Source organism: Tachyglossus aculeatus, chromosome 2, assembly GCF_015852505.1.
Source record: "Tachyglossus aculeatus isolate mTacAcu1 chromosome 2, mTacAcu1.pri, whole genome shotgun sequence".
Taxonomy (NCBI): Eukaryota; Metazoa; Chordata; class Mammalia; order Monotremata; family Tachyglossidae; genus Tachyglossus; species Tachyglossus aculeatus.
This window is the reverse complement of record NC_052067.1, coordinates 29510803-29534732: the sequence shown is the minus strand read 5'-3', so window position 1 is coordinate 29534732 and position 23930 is coordinate 29510803. Positions and strand designations below refer to the sequence as shown.

Genomic DNA, 23930 nt, shown 5'->3' with positions numbered 1-23930 from the left:
ACTGTATGTGTTGCCAATTTGTACTTCCCAAGCGCTTAGTACAGTGCTCTGCACATAATAAGCGCTCAATAAATACGATTGATTGATTGATTGATTGGTAAAGTACCGCCCTTCATGCCTCCACCGCCACCTTCCGGCCCCCACCTTCAATAATAATAATAATATCATATAATAATAATAATAATTGAGGTATTTGTTACCATCTTACTATGTGCCAGGCACTGTACTAAGTGCTGGGGTAGATACAAGGTAATTGGGCTGGACACAGTCCCTGCCCCACATTGGGCTCACAGTCTTAATCCCCATTTTACAGATGATATAACAGACACAGAGAGGTACAGTGCTTTGTCCAACATCACACAGCAGACATGTGAAGGTGCCAGGATTAGAACTCAGGTCCTTCTGACTTCCAGGGCCTATACTCTATCCACTAGGCCATGCTGCTTCCCAACTCACACCTGCATACTGCTGCCACTGCCATCTTCCACCCACGCCTGGTGTCTGCCATGTCCCAGCTGCCCAGTGCCACAAAACTAGCTCACCATGTCAAAATGTTCCTTTCCTATACCATTAGGTTTTCCATTCAGTCTTTAAAAAATGAGTTTCATGGGATAAATATTTCCCAATTAGAATTCAGATTTTTCATGAATAGCCATCCTTAATTGAACATAGGCATCTTACATTTTTGCATTTCCCTTGTGAAGTTGGTGTAAGCTTTAATGGTACAAGACAAATGCCATATATTGCAGTAAGAGGTGGAACAAATTTCTTTCCAGCTGCATTTTTTTCCTAAGGTTTAATTTCCATATTTAGCTGCTTTTCAAATCGTTTCATTAGATATAACAGAAACAACTATAAATCAATCTTGAGAAGCAAGTTTGTTTCTAAGCATCTTCCAGGCTTCGAGGACTTGTTTGCTTTTTCTGGTATCTTAATTTTGACACAGGAAAACTGGAGACTGAATTTTCCTTGTACAAACTCACTGCCAGACAGGGCTGAAACCATACTTCCAAATATACAACCAAGGTGCTCCAAAAACAAAAAACCCTTAATAACTGAAGGAAAGGGGGCAGTCGAAAATCATTTATAAATGCACTGAGTTTCTTATAAAAACAGAAGTCATGAAGATACTCTGTAAAAATATACCTAACCACCAAAAAGAGATGCCACCAAAACTCCTATATAATTCCTAATAATAATTACAATAATTGTGGTATTTGTTAAACCCTTACTACGTGCCAGGCATTTTACTAAACACTGGGCTAAAACCATACTTCCAAACACATAATGAGCTGCTCTAAAAACAAGATAATTGGGGTGGGACACAGTCCCTGTCTTACATAAGGTTCTCAGTCTCAATCCCCACTTACTAGATGAGGAAACTGTGGCACAGAGAAGTTAAGTTTCTTGTCCAAGGTCACTTAGCAGACAAGTGGCAGAGCTGAGATTAGAGCCCAGGTCCTCCTGACTCACACGACTTTACTCTATCAACTAGGCCACACAGTTGTAGGATATAAAAAATGCACCAATGAAATGGTAGTATTGTTTAAAAATCAACCATTAGTCATCCAATTAGTTCATTTCACACCATCTTTTCTTCATTTGATTCTTGTGAGCTTCATCCAAAATTCTCAAATAGCTTCATTTATGGACTGTGACTATAGACTGTGAACCCACTGTTGGGTAGGGACCGTCTCTATATGCTGCCAACTTGTACTTCCCAAGCGCTTAGTACAGTGCTCTGCATACAGTACATGCTCAATAAACATGATTGAATTGAATGAATGAAAAGACTGAGGAATTGCTTTCAAAATGTGTCTTCATCCTATGGAAAACTTAGAACAAAGGCACTTCCCTCACTGACACATTCCTGCCACTTCAGGTGACCATTAATCAGCCAAACCACAAGGAAGCCAAGAGCAAAAGTTTCCAATTTTTGTGGTGGAGGCCATCAAAGATATGCAAATGTGAATATCAGCCCTAGCTGTGGTTGTGCATTAAAACAGGTATGACTGACAGCTCAACTCACCTTCCTGCCCTGAGTAGTCTGAATGACCTGGGAGCAGGTTTTCCAGCCAATTTGAGGATTATACTGTTATGCTCCTGACTACCAAATCTGGGCTCTACACATCCCCTCAGACATAAGGCTAAACTACCGAACTACCACTCCAGGCAAAATTAGGCACCACCCCAAAGAACCGTGACGGCCGCTAGTGCTGAAGGTGAAAACCCTCTTCCTGGTGAGGCAACGACTGCATTTATCTACTCCAACGGAACCCTTTTCAGGGTCGCACCTGGAGAGTTTCCAATACTCTACCAGTCTTGACTGCGGGAGGGAGAGTTAAGCAGAGATATATCCATTCCATTTCTAGCTTGGGCAGTGGCTAGCGAGTGGCAGACAATCTACTACAAGTCAAAACTTACCTATGCTGGGCAGCAGTGGCATGGGAGACATTCGAGGACTGAGACTCAAGTTTACTGGAAGTAAAGATGTAATGACAAACTACTTCTGTATTTTTACCAGGAAAACTCTATGGATACACTCCAGAACGATTGCAGGTGGAGGTGGGGCTCTCTGGGAGAGATGTGTCTATGGCGTCGCTGTGGGTCGGAGATGACTTGACAGCATAAGAAAAGACAAGACCCCATCAGAGAACAGGGAGGGAGAAATCGTTAAATTATCCTTTTAAGACGATACTTTGCCCTGATATAACTTACTAGGTATGAGACAGCTCAATGTCTAGAGAGTTTGAAGTGCTTAAAGAAGTTGATATGAAACTAAGAGAGGTCGGATATGGACATAATTCTGATCTCACTGCTTTGCTCCCTCACACTGATTTACAGATCAGAGGAATCCACAGCCCAGTCAAACAATGAGCTAAAACAAATGCACTATAATGGTAACAACTGGGTTTGTTTTATCCAGTTTCAAATGTGCTTGTTCATTTCAGTTACTTGGAGTTTCTACCACCGCAGGCCTTAAATTGGAAACATAAAGCTCTACTGCAAAACCAAGCTATTCTATTCAGGCCAAACAAGCTGTCTCCCATGCGCTTAGTATAGTGCTCTGCACACAGTAAGTGCACAATAAGTGCTCAATATGACTGATTGACTTGGTTATGAATTCGGAGTACACACTTTTTTTGTAGTAATCAAGTTTTTCCAATCAGCTGGGAATCACAGCACAGAGGGGGTAGTTGAAGCCTGGGAGCAGAAACTGAGGGGAAATTGAGAGTGCAAGAGGATCCTGAACTGAGCCTAGAGGGACACTGTACTAAAGACGTGGGAGGCAGAGAAAGTCAATCAAAGAAACTGAGAAGGAATGGACAGAGAGTTAGGAAAAGAACCAGTAGACAATGGTGCCATTAAAACCAAAGACAAATAACGCTTGCAGGAGAAGGTGGTCCATAGTATTAAAGGTAGTTGAAAGGCCAAGAAGGAAAAAGAAAGAGTAGATTCCATTATATCTGGAAAGTAGTAGGTCACTGGTGATCTTGGAAAAAGCAGTTTCAGTGGAGTAAAAGGGATGAAAGCCAGATTTTCAAGAGCCAAAGAGGGAATTGGGGGAGAGGAAATGGAGGCAGCAGGTGTAAACATTCCATTTGAGGGATGTACACAGGACCCATACTAGGGAGATAAGGTGATAACTGGATGATCCAATGTGGTCAAGATTAGGTTGTTGCTGTTTTTTTTAATATGAAGTGTGGGCATGTTTGAAAGCACCAGAAAGTGAGCTGGAGAAATGCTGTCAGGGAGGGAAGAAGAGTAGGTGTGAATGTTTTTAGGTGTGAACAGATGGGTCAGAGGTTTATGTGGATGTGGTAGTTTATGTGGATGTGGCAGATACTAAAGCAGCATGGGGAAGCTGCGTGACAGTGGATAGAGCACAGGCCTGGGAATCAGAAGGTCCTCAGTTCTAATCCCAGCTCTACCTCATGTCTGCTGTGTAACCTTGGGCAAGTCCCTTCACATCCCTGTGCCTCAGTTACCTGGGATTATGAGTGTGAGCCCCACTGTGGGACAGGGACTGTGTTCAACTTGATTAATTTGTATCTATCCCAGTGTTTAGAACAGTGATTGGCACACAATAAGAACCTAACAAGTAATACTAATACTATTATTATTAAGCATGCAGAACATATATTTAAGCAAGAAGACATGCAGAAGACAATGTTTCTCACATTCACCAACAAGTAGTCTGAAGATGTTCAATGTTTTATGAACCAGCTCACATCTGTCAGTTCCCTCACCGAACCAAGGACCAACAGCAGCAATATTGCGTTAAAAATTGCCACTGGGTTGCCTACTTCCTAATGATTCAAGGTCAAAGAGGTAGAAAGCTGGATCCAGAAGGCTAATGTGTGATTTAGGAGGTCAAACACAGAGTGTGACACAAATGTGGCATAGAGATTCATATCATGATAAAGGTATTGTGGGGAAATTGTTATCCAATCTTCTTTGTAGATACGATACCTAAACCTACCACAGATGCTTCATTTGAGTTTTAGGGCAATTCCACTAATAGCACTTATGTGCAGCACTTAACATCAAATAGCAAGATGTCAAGATATCATCACTAAAAATATGAAATGCAGCTGGTATGGCAAGGAGGAAACTTTACATGAAAATGAAGCAGAAGGGATTGTCAATCAAGCAATGATGCTTATTAGTACAGTCATACTGATAAAATCTCACTGCCAGTAGTAAAATCTCTAAGCATAAATTTAAGGAAAGGTACATTTATACAAATATTTATACACATATATTCATACAAATATTTTAATGTATATACCCCATTCTTATTTAATGGGGAAGAACAGCATAGCCTAATGGAAAGAGTATGGGCCTTAGAGTCAGAGGACCTGGGTGGTAATCCCAGCTCCACAACACACCTACTCTATGACCTTGGGCAAGTCACTTACCCTCTCTGGTCCTTATTTACATCATTAACAAATAGGGATTCAATACCTTACATTTTCCTAGACTGTGAGCCCTGTGTGAGATATGAACAATCTCTGACCGGATTATGTTTTATCTTCCCCAGTACTTAGGCCAGTGCTTGACACACAATAAGCACTTCACAAATACAGCAATAATAATAATACAGTGGATGAGATAACAAGGCTTCTGATTGTTAACAGCAGTATTTATGTTGCTTCCCATGATACACATTGCTATTTAGAAGTCACTAAAGTCACTATATTTTAAAAGACAATAGTATAGGTTGTACTGCCCCCATTTCCCCTTGACTTCAGCTGCAAAATGGAATCTTTGCACAATACTACACCTCCTAGATAAGGAGTCTGTGTCTTCAGCAATGCTACATTCGTGAGTCAGTCTTTAACAGCACAATGCAGCACGCAGTGATATAATAGTGAACTCCTTGGTCCTGAAACCAAACATAGCCAATGGAGTAGGAAGAAAAGTGGGAGGGGAGCTTCATCCTGAGCAATAATAAATTATGCATGAAGGAAAAAAAATCCAAATTGTGTGTGTTATGATGGGTTCTGGACAAACAACTACCCCTCAGAGAATGAGTCTCAGAGAATGAGTCTGTCAAGTGTTCACACAAATCACTGATCTAATGTATGATGGTGGTCATAATACTGACCACCATTATTAAAAAACTTTGAAATAAAAACAAAGACATTAAAAAACAAGAATGCAAGCCTACAGAACATGAACATTATGTAGTGGGCAATCACGGAATGTTGTTCACTATCCCTCAACAACAGAATTAAGTGGCACCAAGTGAAAACACCTCTGATGGTAGAACTGACTCCAGTTAACTACTTAATACAGCCAGAACTGACTCTCCTTAACTGGTTCAACCCTCCATGAAAAAAGCAAAAACAGCACCGTGTGATAATTTCACCATTTGGGTTTAGAGTGGATTGCTTTGAGACGGACCTGGCAGGATGCTATGACTAAAACACAGGCACTAAGAAGGCATTCTGCCAGGGCACTTACCATGCTCTCTGCTGTGCAAGGGCTCCCTGACTTCCCCAATTTTTCCCGCCCCTCCTTTGTGTGAACTGTTTCTCTTCAATGTCTACAGCCAGGGAGTGGTTCACGGGTGCAAAGGAGGGACAGAGAAGGGAGGAATTAATTTGGACTTGGCAAGCAGCATGGCCTTGTGGGAAGAGCACTGCCCTGGGAGCTAAAGGTCCTGGGTTCTAAACTCAGTTCTGACCCTTGCCTGTTTTGTGACCCTGTAAAATCACTTAACTTCTTAGAGCCTCAGTTTTCTCATCTGTAAAATGGGGCTCTGAAGCTCCATGTGGAACAACCTGACTACCTCTATATCCCAGAGCTTATTACAATGTGTGGCACAGATAAAATGCTTAACAAATACCACAATAAAAATATTGGTATTCACTAAGCACTGTTATTACTGAATTATAAATGGGCAATATACCAAATATTTCAGGCAAACCCTGGTTATGGAAATATTCAGGACCTATCAGAAGGGAGTCGGGGTCAGAGGAGAGAGGAGAGAAAGCAGGAATTTGATTCAGGTGTGGTCAACCATCTGTAACTTAAGACAGAAGTCCACGTTTGATTATTGAACTTTGGGTATTTACAGTAGTTCGTCTGCATGTTAGTGCATACTCGAGTATTTCTGAAGCTTTGATAATCAACTCTGAGTCTTCCTCTTTCTCATTTTATGAAAAATGAAACTTTGCTGAGATTAATCATGAAGGAGGCATACCAACACTGTAAAGAAACAATCCTCAAATATCATGTCTCCGTAAGGTAACCAGAATTAGCATTCACGATAAGATGAATATTTATGAAATGGGATTTTGTGGTTCCTAGTCTAAGATATTAGCATTAATTTATACATATCTAAATTTAACTTTACCTGTGGCCAAGCATACACAAATACACACACTGTTAGAGCCCTATATTCATTCAACTACTGTCAGGGTACTTACCATGCTCTCTGCAGTGCAGGGGCTCCCTGACTTCCCCAATGTTTCCCTCCTCTCCTTGGCGTGAACTGTCTCTCTTCAATGTCTACGGCCAGGAAGTGATACATGGGTGCAATTCACTCCAAGCCCAAATGGTGAAATTATCACACAGTCCTATTTTTGTTTTTATTTTTTTTACATGCTGGAACCAGTAGAGTCTGTTCTACCATCAGAGGTGTTTACACTTGGTGCAACTTAATTCTGTTGTTGAGGTATTAGTGATCAACAATTCCATGGCTGCCCATTACCACTCTCCCTTCCTCTAAGAGTGGGTAAATAATGACAATAATGAAAATAATGGGGTTTGCATGTGTAATAATTATTAGAATAAAATATGGCATTAAACTTATAGGAGTATAGTTAATCATATGATTAACACTGACAATCAATTGAAAACTTCCTAATGCATATGTTAGGTTCGCAGTAACTATTTTATGTGATTTACCAGTAAATATCCACAGTCCCATTAGTGATTGACAGTGTATATCTAGATGATCTTCACTGATGACACACTTAACAGAAACTTCCATTCTGTGTGAATGCTGGATTATAAACATATACATGAATTGTCATTGAATATACATAGATCTCTAACAGTGCGTGTGTTTACGCATGCTTTGCCACATTTAAAGTTAAATGCAGGCAAGTATAAATTAATATTAATATCTTAGAATAGGAACCACAAAATTCTGTTTCATAACTATGCATATTAATGGGAATGCTAATGCTGGTTATGTAACAGGGACACAATATTGGAGGATCTTTTCTTGAGACTTCTTTTGCAATTACAATCTACCTTTAAATAAAATATGCAAAAGAGATTTAATCCCAATTACTTCAGATATCTGAGAATTAACTCAAGTATTAGTTCACCCATTTTCCTCCTGCTCCACCCTTCTATCTCTTTTCTCTCCTCTCCCTCCTTTCCCTGCAGCTGCAGGGATTAACCATGTCCCCCTGTCTTCATGGTGACCACTCTGGGTGCTGCTAAAGACAGGCAGGAGCTGGGAAGGTTGAAGTGGCTTGCAAAGGCATTGTATTAATACACAGGGATGTGCAGAGGGGAAACAGGTGAAGGAGGGACTGAGTTAGGTGTCTGGAGGAGAAGGAAAATTGCTCAGGAGACAGTGGGAACCCAATGGCATGAGGGGCAGAGGGAGGCAATAAATGAATTGATTTTGGGGCAACAAATAGACATGATGTCTGATGGGACTTGAGGGTCCTGCTTAGGGGAAGTTAGCAAATGTGACAGCTCTGGATTTTATGTAATGTGTTCTTTCATTCTGGGGGGCAAGCTCATAGTGGATTCTTGGTGTGATATTTAAATCAGGATTATAAATCAAGAGGTTGCTTCTTCAGAATAACTCATATGTATGGGAGGTGGTGGGGGGGGGGGGGGAATCATCGGTAAACAGATGTCACTCTGCAGAAACACATGAAGAGGGACCAACCCAAACCAGCTTGGGAGGCATTTCATGGCTCTCTTCCTCTAAGCATGGGCTCCCTAAGGAGCAGGGACTGTGCCTAATTCCTAAGTGTGTGTATTCTCTCAGAGTGCTCTGCACATGGTAAAAGTTTAATAATACTATCACTACTGCCACTAATTGGAACTGTGAAGACTGGCATTGTTCTTTCCTTTCATTTGCACTAAAGTTCACTTCTTCAAAGAACACTTCTTTAAGGCTGTTTTATTGCTAGTTACTAAGAACCACTTGGACTTTTGTCATCATTCTGCTTTAGAGTACGAATAATGTCTTCATTCTACAAGTAGAATTATGATGTTTGGGCTCATTTTTAGCATACCTACTTCTTTTATTCCACAGAATGTAAATGTTTCATTCACTACTTTACAACCCCTTGAGTTTGTTGGAGAGTTCCTATCTGAATGTCTGCTTCCTAAATGGGGTTGCATGTCTTCATTTATCAGAAGTATGACTTCCTCTTGAATCAAATTGCAACAACTAGCTGAGCCAATAAAAAAGAACAGGAAACTGCTAGTCTCTCTGTACATTACACAAAGAAAAACAACCCCGATCGGAAGTTCTTGAAAATAATGTCTGAGAGAATAAATAACACCATATACCCCATTAATAATATGCTGCACCATGAAATATAGTTCAGGGGAGCTTGTCTAGAATCAAAAGGAGTCTCTGGTTTTAGAGAGAATTAAGTAAAAACTATTCATTTAGGAATAAGGGCAAACCAAATACTGTATGAAAATACAACTTTCCATATTAATATTATTTTGTGCTCAACTCTGCTGGTAATGCTCCAGACCTTATTTAAACAAACATAACCAAATAGACTGAGAAGGGAGTTTCCGAGTTCAGAAAATTCAGTTCTCAAAAATCATGCTGGAGAGGCCAATCAAGTCTGGAGTAGTACACAAATTTAAAGATTATCCAAAATCAAATGACATTCTTGAATGAAATGGAAGGTCAAGTGAAATTCCTTATGAGGAATAAAACATAACCTATACAAAACAGATAATAGCATTTTAGCCTTTTCTAAGTACACTTTGGCATCATTGTGAGACTTTCTCAATTAATTCTAATCCCGGCTCCAACATCTGTCTGCTGTGTGACCTTGGGCAAGCCACTTCACTTCTCTGTGTCTCAGTTACTTCAACTATAAAATGGAGGTTAAGACTGTGAGCCCTATTGTGGGACAACCTGATTACCTTGTATCTATCCATTACTTAGAACAATGCTTGGCTGTGAGCCCACTGTTGGGTAGGAACTGTCTCTATATGTTGCCAATTTGTACTTCCCAAGCGCTTAGTACAGTGCTCTGCACATAGTAAGCGCTTAATAAATATGATTGATGATGATGATGATAGTAAGCGCTTAACAAATTCCATAATAATAATAATAATTATTATTATTATTAACTCCAGGCACCCCGATTAACATCAACTCTGTCCCTGTCCCTCCAACCTTCTCACCTGTCCTGCCATCAACGTCCGGCCAATGACCTCCCCCTAGCCTGGAATGCCCTCCCTCCACACATCCGCCAAGCTAGCTCTCTTCCTCCCTTCAAAGCCCTACTGAAAGCTCACCTCCTCCAGGAGGCCTTCCCAGACTGAGCCCCCATTTTCCTCTCCTACTTCCCATCCCCCCCGCCCTACCTCCTTCCCCGCCCCACAGCACCTGTATATATGTTTGTACAGATTTATTACTCTATTTTACTTGTACATATTTACTATTCTATTTATTTTGTTAATGATGTGCATCTAGCTTTATTTCTATTTACTGTGATGACTTGACACCTGTCCATATGTTTTGTTTTGTTGTCTGTCTCCCCCTTCTAGACTGTGAGCCCACTGTTGGGTAGGGACCATCTCTATATGTTGCCAACTTGTACTTCCCAAGCGCATAGTACAGTGCTCTGCACACAGTAAGCACTCAATAAATACGATTGGATGAATGAATGAATTAATTAATTAATTAATGGTTGAGACTGGTAGAGTACTGGAAACTTTTACTACTACTATTACTACTTCAAATCATTTCAATACCTAGCAGCAACTACAAATGAACAGAGAGGGAGTAAGACATAGCCTAACATGGATGTTCTTCCAGCTTTGTTCTGGGTCACCTACTCTTGGGTTCATACTCACTCTCTTGAGAAGCTCATCAGCTCCCAAGGCTTCAGCTCCCAATCAATGGTATTTATTGAGCACTTACTGTGTGCAGAGCACTGTACTGAGTGGTTGGCGCAATTCAATGCAACCAACCTGATTGATAATTTTCACTGCCCACAAAGAGCATAGAGTCTAGAGGGGAAAACAGACATTAAAATTACAGACATTAAGTGATGAGGGTGGTGCGAAAATTAAGTGCTTAAGGGGCACATATCCAAGTAAAACTACCTTTAACTCTTGCTCCAAACTACTACTATGCTGATCCAAGCACTTATGTCCCACCTTAACTACTGCATCACTAACCTTTCTGCAGCCTGTCTCTCCCCTCTCCAGTCCGGATCATTTTCTTTAAAAAAAATTTTAGTCCACATCTCCCCTCTCTCTCCTCAAGAACGTCCAGTGGTTGCCCAACTACCACAACAAACAGAAACTTCTTACCATCAGCTTTAAAGCACTCAATCACCTTGCCTGCTCCTATATCATCTCTCTATTCTCCTACTACAACCCAGCCTGCACACTTCATTCCTCTAATGCTAACCTACTTACTGTATCTTAATCTCATCAATCTAATCTCATCAATCCTGTCTTCCAATGTAAAATTCACCATTTCCTCTTGCCTTTAAGACATTTCCCTTGCCCCAGCACTTCTTTTGCTCCCCCTATCTGAAAGTAATTCTAATGTCTATCGCCCGAATAGAAGGTATTCCTTGAAGGCAGGGATAATATCTATTTATTCTCTTGTTCTCTCCCAAGTGCTTTGTGCAGTGCTAGGAATGCAGTAAGTGCTCAATACCACAGACTGATTTCCATGAATTCAAAGCTATTTACAAAGGTGAGACTTTAAAGACAATGACTAACAAAATAAGTGGTAACAAAGAATAATGATTCTATATTTTAATGACAGCAATAATTCTAAGTTGTCTATGGACAAATGTGGCTCAAGTTATTAGTGTCAAAAACAGATGTAATCCTAAATGTTGTAAGTGATGTGTATTCTGATTTAAAGGTACCACTGTCTCTAGTTAGTGTTAGTTAACAGCATATGATTTTATATAACAGTGAACCACAAAGGACGATTTAAATAGTCATAAACCATCAAGGTTTAGTGACGAGAACTATAAAATGAGAATCAAGAAACCAGGATTCTGTGCCCAGCTCAGCTCCTGACATCCTGGGTGACTGGCAAGCTTAACAACAATCTGGGAACACCTACCTGGGAAAATATGCAAAAATTACAAATTTATTGGGTCAGATTCTTCCCAGGATTTAAGTGACCAATCACAACTCCTAATATAGGACATTTACAAATGTTGGGGTGTCATCTTGCTACCCAAATAGCTTCCAGAGTGACTTAGTGTCCCACTTCCTGGGTTTCACCGATGGAAAAGAGATTTGTTAGTCACTCAATGAGTCAGTGGCAGCGCTGAGAATAGGACCCAGGGTTATTTGATTCTTATTTTATAGCTGTCTCCACTAAGGCCCATTAGTTTATGTTATAAAATGTCATCTCAGTTTATCAAGCCTTCCAGTAACTATAGCCTAGAAATATCAACATTAAATCAGAACCCATATATTTTTATAAGATCTAATTTTGCATCTGCTCCTAATGCTCCTTTAATAACTAAATGATTCTTGAAATATCTAGAAAGAGTTAATGCATCATCCTGAGTTCTTAAGTTATTAAGAGGGACTGATTTAGGCACTGAAAGTAACTGAGTACATTGTCATTTAGAGCACTGGGAAAAGAGTACCACAAAAATACCGAGTAATGTTGCAAATGACATTCTTTTAAAAGGCAGGGTGAATTTTTTTTCACCTCCCTGACTAAATTCAGAATTGGAAGAGCAAACTGACACAAAGCTTAATTTTTTTATATATAATATATATGATCCTGTTCATAGGAATCAAGCACTGTTCATTTTGGTAAATGCAGTGTATCTGTACTATCATATGAACAATGACCAGAAAGCCAAGAATTCAAATGTAACACTATGGTATAAATTGGTAGAAGCTTCAGATAGACTTTGTTAAGTCATCAATGATCCATAAACTTCTGTTCACAGAAAATATAAAATATGAAGGAAATAAGTCACAAGACACCTTTGGCATCATTAACTTGTCTATAAGCATGCTTTGGAAGTGATAACTCCAAGGCCCATTGATTATTTACAGAATATCAGTTTTACTGTATAAATTGCCCTAATTAAAATTTCTTGTAGAACACTTTCAAAAAGAATATTATATAAGCCCACATCTTGTCTTTCAATGGGCTTGATATTTATGCAATGAACACAGTTCATATTTACATAAATATGTGAGCAAGTGACTTGCAGACAAACCAACACATAAGGTCTCATTTCCCCTAACTGCCCTCCCTATTGCAGCCACTGCATACTTGGCTGTGTACCCCTTAAACACGTGGATAATCACTCCAGCTCCACAGCACTTAAACAAATACCCTAATACTCTCTTTCCCCTATCTGTAATTTATTTTAATGCTAGCTCCCTCTGTAGACTGGAAGGTCCTTGTGGATAGGGTTCATGCCTATAACCTATATCTTATTGTACTTTCCCAAGTGCTTGGAAGAGTACTATGCCTACAATAAGCACTCAAATGCCACTGATTGATTAACTGATAGCAAAGCATTATACTCAGCACCGGGTACAAAAATACACATATGAGAATCCAACACAAACCCTGGTTCCCAGGTGGTTTACCTCTAAAAATAAAGCAGCGGGGAGGTTGGCCACAAGCATGTCAGAAAGATACAACAATAAAAATACCACAACAGCATAGGGAATCAATTGTTAGCTCTTGATAAATGATCGCATATGTACATTATGCATAAAGGGAACATATCTACATATAAAACATTACCTAGAGTTATAACTTCCCTTCCTGTTTAAGATGATGCTGGGATTAAATTCATGTAAACCAGACCTTTTGAGACTACTTCTTGCACCCTGAGCCATTAATATGGCACCTTTTCTGGCAACTTTCCAATCAGGATGAAGAGTGAATTCCTAAATGTCTAGCACAACAACCTCAAAGGAGACAACTCTGTTAAAATGGCTAATGATCTGGAAGAATGGTTAATGCACTACTAAAACTTCTGCTGATTATCGCCTTGAGGGAAAATGTTAATGCAAGAGTCCAGGCAAAAACTTAAAAGCAAAAAGGAAAGGTCCAAAATGGAGAGAATGATTTAACAGGCTACTCTGCCATGCTTCTCTTGGGAAGATTACTTACCTAAGGGCATCTTACTTAAATACTTAATAAAAGGACAGTGGAATAGTTCAACCTCTACTGTGATTTTGTAATGCTTTGAATTTGGCTCTATTTTTTTCAAAGCACTTTGGCATCCTTTACCTTGCTTTTTTCTCACATTTTCCTTGTGAGGAAGGGTGAGGCAGATAGTAATACCTTCACAATCACCACTTTACAATAACAAACAGGCCCCAAGAGATTAAGGCCACAAAGATGGATTGTGGCAGAGATAGGGCTGGAACCCACAGTTTCTCACTCTTAAGCCCTCATTCTTTCCACCAGACCACACTGGTTCCTTATCAGTAAAGAACTGCGTCAAGATCTGAAAGACTTATAGAGAATGATGATGGATATCTGCCCTTCAAGACCCTTGCAAACCAATGGAAGACAACAAAAATCAGCAGAAATCTACAATTCCACACCAAAGGCTTTCAGGTAGAAATGATACTTTATAATGATATCAGGACACCTTAAATTGTGGGTACTTACAATACATTATTATGATATGTGAGGATTAAGAGAACTCAATTCCCAAAACTACAACTTCTTTCTTTCAGATGTTCCAGATAAATGAACTTGGGTTTATTAAACACCTTCAATATCCAAAAGCAAATGACACATTTGCCTTCGAGCAACTGAAGATCCAGGAAGGCATATCTGTCATAGCTCAGTTCTCGTGGGTGAACATCCAAGGTACTTGACAGTAAGAGCTACTATCTACTTCAAATTCTTGATTATTACAACTAGTTAGCCAACTAAGGGAAAACTGCTAACGTCTAATCTAAGAACTACCTAAAGCTACTGTTTACACAACATATGTTCATCATTGCATCAACAAATTCTGCTGTTTCTATCTTCACAACATCTCATCCAAACTGCTACCCCTTGCTTGTCTAGTACAAGCCATGGTCATATCCCACCTCCTCAACTACTGCATCGACCTCCTTGCTCACCTTCCTGCCACTAGTCCCTCCCCAATTCATAGATCACTCTGTTTCCCAGGTCATTTTTTCTAAAACATCGTTCTGTGCAAGTCTCACCATTCCTCAAAAACTGCCAATGACTGCCCATCCTTCTCCATGTGAAGCAGAAACTCCCGACCATTGGCTGTAAAACACTCAATCACCTCTCTCTCTCTGATAATTATCCTTGCTTGTCTCCCACTATAACCCAGCCCACACATTCCATCTTCTAATGCTAGTCTGCTGCTCACTGTTTCTCACTTTCATCTCTTGCTTATGCCATCCCTTCTCCTGGAACTCTTTCCCCTTTCATATCCAGTGGACCACTAACTCTTCCCATCATCAAAGTCCTATTAAAAATCACATCTCCTCCATGGAGCCTTCCCTGACTAATCTTGTGCCTCCTCACTCCATTCCCTCTTGGACCCGCGCTACTCAATGACCTAAGCATTTGAGTCCTCCCCTACACTGATAAGCTTCTCACCCCATCCCCTACTAGGAAACTGCACAGCCTAATGGAAAGACCACAGACCTGGGAATCAGCGGAGCTCGGTTCTAATCCTAGTTCTTCCACTTGACAGCTGTGTGATCATGTTCAAGACACTTAACTTCCATGTACTGATCTCCTCATCAGCGCAGTTGGTATTAAAAACCTATTTTCATCCCTCCGGCATTGAGCCCCATGCAGGCAATGATAGTATCAGACCTGATTATCTTGTATCTACTCCAATCTTTAGAACAGTAGTTGGTGCATAGTAAACACTTAACCAAAATCACAATTACTATAATAATAATGATAATGACACTTGTTAAGCACTTACTATGTGCCAAGCACAGTTCTAAGTGCTGGGTAGATACAAGCTAATCAGGGTAAATACGGTTCCCATCCCACATGAGGCTCACATTCTTAATCGCCATCTCACAAATGACTTGCCCAAGGTCACACAGCAGACATGTGGCGGAGCCAGAATTAGAACCCGGGTCCTTCTGACACCCAAGCCTGTGTTCTACCCACTAGACCACACTGCTTCCTACCTATATAACCTTACATAACCTTAAATTCAATTGCTCCTGCAATCTGTAATTCAGTTTAATGTCTAACCCCCACCTAGATCATAAGTTCCCAGGGGAGACGGATGGTGTTTCCAACTCTAATGTATTCTCACAAGAGCAAAATATAGTGCTCAAAACATACTCTTGATGGACTTCAGGAAATCCAAACAAAAAGTTAGAGGAAGAGACATCCCAGTTTCTCAATAACTATTAAGATGACAAAACTAGCGTGCTAACTTCAAATATGTATGGAAACAAAAATAATGAAGATAAATGTTAATCATCCTCTCAAGTGCATTGGAAAGTTTTGTTCTGCCAACTCCAAAATTTTAACCTGGCATGTCCAGTATGGCACGATGGCTTTTACCTATCATCGCCTGTCTTTTCAGCAGTGCAATTAACTAGCACTCAATTTTTTCCGTTTGGAAAAACATTTTTCAGTTCACAAAGATACTAAAGCAATAGTATCATTTTATATTACAATTAAATATACGTAATACATGTATCCTTCTGAGCACTCTCACTGTACGGATTTCAATGACTTTAGCTGAAAATGACAATACTGATTATTAAATTCCTCTGATTTGCATGAAATTATTTAATATAGTGTCAAAGTGTAAATGCTTTTATCCTGTCACTTTTAAGTTAATTTAGTCGGGAGTGCACTCTAAAGAGGTTAAATGTTATGGTGTAGTTTCCACAATCCAATTTCTTAACATCTGAACCGTGTGCTACACTGCCCTCTCGTGGAAATTATACAATTAGCAGCAAGACTATAAACGGGATCAGCATAATTACCTTGGTCTGACAAAGGCCTTCAGTGCATACTGCGACAACAGAAGTGTTAATATTTTCACATTCCAGTCCCAGGAGATTCAGTCAACACAAATAATTATTTTTCTACTTAATTTCCAGAGCAATAGAGATCTATGAGCCAGTGTGAAAGCAGCTATGACCATCTCATCAGCATTAAATTACCTCTCCACCTTGGCTTTTGCACTGGAAAATCCATTCTTAGCTTACGGATCCTCATAAGATTTCACAACAAATGAGAGACAGCAGTGTATTTCAGGGAGTGGTACAGGAATGTTTGGTTACAGGCCTGTCTTCCAGCCTAACTGTCCCATTAGTCAGCTCAAACTCCTGTTGGTATTTTCAGTATCAGTGGCTCTGTTGAAATCCCTCGGTCTCAAATTGCAACAGGGCCATGGTGACTGAGGTCTTGCATTCTGATGACTGGCAACAATGTTGATAAAGTGCAGCAGAGAAAAATGATCTATCCTTAATCCTGGAACAAATTACTAAGTGGAAAAACAAGGGCAAAATCAGAGTAACAATGCCTATTTTTAACTTTGATTCACATACTCTCCAGACAGTGCAGAAACAAACCTCTCATTATGGAAATTAGCTTCATCATATATCCGAACCTATCTCCTATCAGTCAATCAGTAGAATGTATTGAACACCAACAGCACTGGCAGAGCACTGTACTGTTTGGGAGAGTACGACAGAATTAGAAGTCATGATCCTTGCCTTCAAAGAGCTTACAATTTGTGGGGAAGACAGATACCAAAACAAATTACAGACATGAGGAAGCAATAGCATATAGACGTAGGTATGTATGTGCTATGGAGGGCAGGAAGGACAGGGTAAGTATCCAAGTGCTGAGGTGAAACAGAAGTGCTGGGGTGATATGGAAGTGCTGAACTTGGAGGTTGGGGGGGTACTGGAAATACAGTTGAGAAATGAAAAATCAAGGAAGGCCTCCTGGAGATGGGATTTCACAAGGGCTTTGAAAATGGAGACAGGAATGATGGGTGTCAATGGGGAGTTCCAGGAAGAAGGGAGATAATGAACAAGAGGTCAGTGGTGGGAAAGACGAGAAGGCCGAGAAGGTGGGCTTGAGAGAAACGAAGCTTATGATGCGGGGTGGAGTGGGAAAAGAGTGAGGACAAGTAATGGGGAGAGAACTGCCTGCTCTATAGCCAATAATCAGGAGTTCGGGGTTTAGGCGGAGAGGTTTGGAGGAGTTGGGAGACATGTTCAGAATGAAGCAGAGTGAGCTAAAAACTGCAGAAGAGAGAGAGACTGTGCATAGGAAGGTTTGTGAGGAGCTGATGCAGGAGTCAAGAAACAACTAAGTGCCTTGACCAGATGTTGACAGTCTAAATGGAGAGGAAGGAGAGCAGACTCGAAATACTGGAAAGGAGGAACCAGCATGAGCTGGCAACAGACTTAAAACAAGAGTTGAAGAAAAGGGAGGCATAAAAGACAGGGTATGATTACGGACTTGAGAAATTGAAAGGATAGCAGTGGAAGCAGTGGAAAGACCACTGGCCTGAGAATCAGAGGACCTGGGTTTCAATCCCAACTCTGCCCAGAGAAACAGCGTGGCTCAGTGGAAGGAGCACGGGCTTTGGAGTCAGAGGTCATGGGTTCAAATCCCGGCCCCATCAACTGTCAGCTGTGTGACTTTGGGCAAGTCACAACCTCTCTGTGCCTCAGTTACCTCATCTGTAAAATGGGGATTAAAACTGTGAGCCCCCACTGGGACAACCTGATCACCTTGTAACCTCCCCAGCGCTTAGAACAGTGCTTTGCACATAGTAAGCACTTAAATACCATCATTAAGTCACAAAACGTAAATGTGCCTCAGTTTCATCATCTAAAAAATGGGGGGTTCAAATTTTGTTCTCCCTTCTACATAGATCATGAGCCCCATGTGTCCTACTTGTCTATCTTTAGTCTATCTCAGTGTTTGTGAAGGAAGCAGTCAAATACCACAATTATTGTTGATGTTGTCTACTATAATGGAAAAGTTGGGTGGAGAGGATTTGGGAAGGAAGATGAACAGTATGCTTTTTAACAGTGAACTTTAAGTGCAGGAGGAACATCCATCTAGAGGTGCCCTGGAGGCAGAAGAAAATGGGAATCAAACTATGAAGGATTAGGAAGTGGAAATTCCAAGAGATCTTAGCCCCCAGGAAAATATCAAAGAGATTATGGCATGGTTTAGGGCTTGAAAAATGGAATTGGTGGTAGTGTGAGTAGCTTTGTCTAGTGGAAGGAACATGGGTCTGGGAATCATGGGTTTTAATCCTGTATTACTGTCACCAGGTAGTATGGAACTTGGGATGTGGCTATTGGTCTTGGGTGTTGGGGAGAAGGAAGGAGATTTAAATAGTGCAACATTTTCCAGTACAGTAGTTTCACTTCTTCAACCGTACCATCCACATACTAAAAGAAATGGAGGACCTAAAACCTATGGCTTGGACAACTGGTCCAATTCATCCTGACCCTAGTAATAATATAATAATGGCATTTATTAAGCGCTTACTATGTGCAAAGCACTGTTCTAAGCGCTGGGGAGGTTACAAGGTGATCAGGTTGTCCCACGGGGGGCTCACAGTCTCAATCCCCATTTTACAGATGAGGTAACTGAGGCCCAGAGAAGTGAAGTGACTTGCCCAAAGTCACACAGCCGACAGTTGGCAGAGCCGGGATTTGAACCCATGACCTCTGACTCCAAAGCCCGGGCTCTTTCCGTTGAGCCACGCTGCTTCTCCGTTGAGAGCTATGCAACTGATTTAAAAATATACTTAAATCAATCCATTTGCATTGTTCTTGAATTTGTTCTTGAAGTTTACAGCAAATCCACTGACACTGATACCATTTTGCAAATTATTGCACATTAAGAGTGTTATGGAACTAGGAATAGAACCCCAGTCCACTGGCACCCTCCTCCAGCAGTTCCACCACTCCAGAATACTAAGCACACTAACTCAGTGAAGTCAAAGTTGACATACATTCACAGGAGTAACAATACCCTGAATGGATATTTTTCCAAAGTTTATACACATTAATGATCTCATTTTACAATTTCATTACCCCCAGCGACTATGGAAAAGCACTTGTCTAATTTACATTACTCATAGCTGCATTTCAAATCCATTGGCTTTTGGGACTTTGTAAGTGTGACTAATTTTATTTTTTAAATCAGATTTCAGTTTGCTAGTTCACTTCTACCCCCTCAGCCATGCACAAGTTCCAAATATTATTTCAGTTGTTTCCTCACGGATTAACTAGGATCAGAACCAGAAATAGATTAATGGAACTGTAGGAAAACAAGAGTATGAAGCTGCAGACTAAAAGGCTGGCTGTAAATCCCACCAACAAGTTTACAAAGAAGAACTGCCAAGAACTCCACCTGTCAGATGGCAATTTGAAATCGCTCTAATTTCAGTCTAGGAACTATCAAATGACTGTGAACCTCTGGTAATACACTACATGGAGTATGAGTTTATATTTAACACCATTGAATTCCATTAAAAAAGAGAGAAAATTGATCAAATTCTCAGTGATGCTATCCTTTTAGATAAAATGGCATAAGAATAGGATCACCTATTCTAAATTATGTATTGCAAATCTTTGTAATAATAACATAATCTCTATCAAAGCATGGATCACATTTCATAAATGTTCCATGTTGTGTTTTAAGAAATGATGGTCAAAAATATATGATGAAACTGGCTAATCCTATCCTAATCCCATTTTTTTTTTACCCGCAGTAATCCTTCCTTCAGGCGAACACAATGAAAAGATTTTGTGCAAATCTGCTGTTCACTTTGGACCAATATGTGAAATGCTGTCATTCATGGCATGCTCAAAACCTATCAAATAAGGCACCAATAGTCTCCTTTCACCTTTCCTGGATAGACTTTTTTTTCTAAAAGCAGTGTGAATTATTTATGAGTACCTCCGTAGCAAAAGCAAAACTCTGAGAATATCAAAATTCAACTCTCCTCATTCACCTGACCCGGGAGGCACAGCATCTCGGTGATCTGTAAATAAGTGACTGCCCAAGCAGGGCGGCACTAAGGCAAATAGATCAATACTCCACTTGAAAACCTGCTTATTGAGCTGAGAAAAGCTATGCTTTCCTTTATTTCCTATCATTGTGGGCCTCCTTCCCACATCAATTTACACTTCAGAGCATCGAGATTGAATACGCCTGGTATCATCAAAAGCTACTGCAATATCTGATTACCATTTTAGATTGTCTCAATATGAAGCAAACAGGAGGGTTTTGAGTAAAGTATCTGAAAATATACATTATTAAATGGGAAGGGAATCAATCCAGCAACACTTTAAATGTTATTTGTTAAGAGCTTACTATGTGCCCAGGCACTCTACTAAGAGCTGGGAAAGACACAAGATAATTGGGCTGGACACAGTCCATGTCCCATATGGGGCTCACCGTCTTTGAAATCCTCATTTTACAGATGAGGTAAAAGTTAAGCGACTTGCCCAAGGCTGCACAGCAGACGAGTGGTGGAACCAGGATTAGAAATCAGGTTCTCTGACTCTCGGGCCCATACACTTTCCACTAGACCACTCTGCTTCTCTGTCACACTTGTCACAGAAACATGGCTTCACTGATAGTAGTGGAGAACAGGTGGAGACCTGGATTTGGATCTAGTTCCAGAGACAATAAAAATCAACAATTCACATAATCAGTGCAGACTATACAGAAAACAATGGTAAACCATGTATCTAATAGACATCCAGAAAGGTACAGGCTGGTGATAGGATATGTAACCCACTGAAATAACCAGTACAGTTGAGCGCTAACTAGGTGCAACATTCTTATGAGTCTAACAAAGTATGAGCTAGTTCTTGGCCCAGGGATGATATCGACAGGGTGATGTTGAAGAGCACAAACATCATGAATGTCAACTCAAGAACCTCATTTGTAAAAGAAGATCTGGTTTATTGCCAAATGCCAGCTAGCCTGATGCTATGCTTAGTGTGAACTAAATCGTTCACACTGCAAAAGAAAAAAGCCAGTGTCACTCTGCCTTGGCACCTTCAGGCTTTTCCATGCATGTGAAAGATATCAGTCAATGGTATTTAGTGAGTGCCTACTGTGTGCAGAGCACTGTACTAAGCACTTGGGAGAATACAATATAGGCCTGATCCCTGTCCACAAAGGGTTTACAGTGTACAGGGGGAAACAAACAAATTATTCATGAGGGTAATAGCACAGGACAGGTAAGTGCTGGGAGGGAAGAGGTTTAAGCTGCTTTTTGTCTGGCATCTCCGGTCATTTGCACTAGGATTTTGGTTTTGAAGAATTGGTAACGTAGCACTACCTGTTGAGTTTACTCGCTTTTTGCCTCGGTTCCCGCAATTGCCTATTCTGCTCTTCCCTTAAATCACAGAACTTTTCTTCTGTGAGGCACTGCCAAACGGGTGCTTCCTGCCAAAGCCACAGTGACTTCTGCTAGCTTGCAGCCCCAGCACTGCTGCAAACCAACTCCCATGGGAATCACTGGACCCAATTTATTTGTGCCACCTAAACTGTTCCTTCACGTAATGGTCCCTCCAGGCCCTGAGGTCCAGTGGCAGTACCCAGTGCAGCAGCAGGACCCACTTGCAGATCTTACAAAGGGAGAGGTGTCACCTTGGCATTGCTCTCCCCTGAGAAATGAGCCCTCTCCCCCAGACCTATCCTGGCTCCTCTCCAGCTACAACCCAGTCCGCACACCTTGCCCTTCCAATACCTACCTACTTCCTCCTGTGCTTTGATCTTGCTTTCTGTTAACCCCTTTCTAAAGCCCTCTGTTCTGCCTGGATGGGTCCCCTTTAAATCCATCAGACCACCATTCTCACCATCATCATCATCATCAATCGTATTTATTGAGCGCTTACTATGTGCAGAGCACTGTACTAAGCGCTTGGGAAGTACAAATTGGCAACATATAGAGACAGTCCCTACCCAACGGTGGGCTCACAGTCTAAAAGGGGGAGACAGAGAACAAACCAAACATACTAACAAAATAAAATAAATAGAATAGATATGTACAAATAAAATAAATAAATAAATAGAGTAATAAATATGTACAAACATATGTACATATATACAGGTGCTGTGGGGAAGGGAAGGAGGTAAGATGGGGGGATGGAGAGAGGGACGAGGGGGAGAGGAAGGAAGGGGCTCAGTCTGGGAAGGCCTCCTGGAGGAGGTGAGCTCTCAGCAGGGCCTTGAAGGGACATATTAACATAATATGTTAATATGGACATATTAACATAATAAAATAAATAGTAAATATGTACAAGTAAAATAAATTCATTCATTCATTCCATCAACTGTATTTATTGAGTGCTTACTGTGTGCAGACCATCATCCAAGAGCTACTAAAATCACACCTCCAGGAAGACTTCCCTATCATACCCCAACCCTATTTTCCCTTTAGTTTGCATCCTCTAAGCACTTAGATACTCACCTCAACCCTACCCTCACAGCACTTATGAATATATCTTTAAAACCCTGTTGCTTCCCCTGCCTGTAATTTATTTTCATCATCGTCAATGGGATTTACTGAACTCTAACTGGTTGCAGAGCATTGTACTAAGTGCATGGGAGAGTACAATATAAGAGAATTGGTAAACTCATCCCCTGCCTAAGTGAACATACAGTCTAGAGGGGGAGACAGATTAATATCAACAATGCATAATATATAATTTAACACTGGATTGCAAGCTTTGTGAGGGCAGAGACTGTGTGTACCAAGTCTATTCTCTTAAATACTTAGTATAGTGCTCCACACATAGCAAGTGCACAAAATAAATGCCATTGATTAATTGATAACAGAAAGCCTATTTCAAAATAAAATCTGGCCCACTCATTCAAATGTGTAGAATGTGGTTTCATGTTTAGAGAAGCAGCGTGGCTCAGTGAAAAGAGCCCGGGCTTTGGAGTCGGAGGTCATGGGTTCAAATCCCGGCTCTGCCACTTGTCAGCTGTGTGACTTTGGGCAGGTCACTTCACTTCTCTGTGCCTCAGTTACCTCATCTGTAAAATGGGGATTAAGACTGTGAACCCCACGTGGGACAACCTGTTCACCTTGTATCCTCCCCAGCACTTACAACAGTGCCTTGCACATAGTAAGCACTTAATAAATGCTATTATTATTATTATTATTATTATTATTATTATTATTATTATTATTATTACGTACCTTTCTTGG

General features: G+C 40.6%; 1 protein-coding gene and 1 non-coding gene across 2 annotated transcripts in view; one reads left to right on the top strand and one right to left on the bottom strand.

Annotated features, from left to right (window-relative positions):
- Positions 1-23930, bottom strand: part of ZNF385D (zinc finger protein 385D) — a 478212-nt gene that overhangs the window by 434775 nt on the left and 19507 nt on the right. The window lies entirely within an intron of this gene.
- Positions 2277-2414, top strand: LOC119924519. Its single transcript, XR_005449230.1, has one exon. It is a non-coding gene; the product is annotated as a small nucleolar RNA SNORA7 (small nucleolar RNA).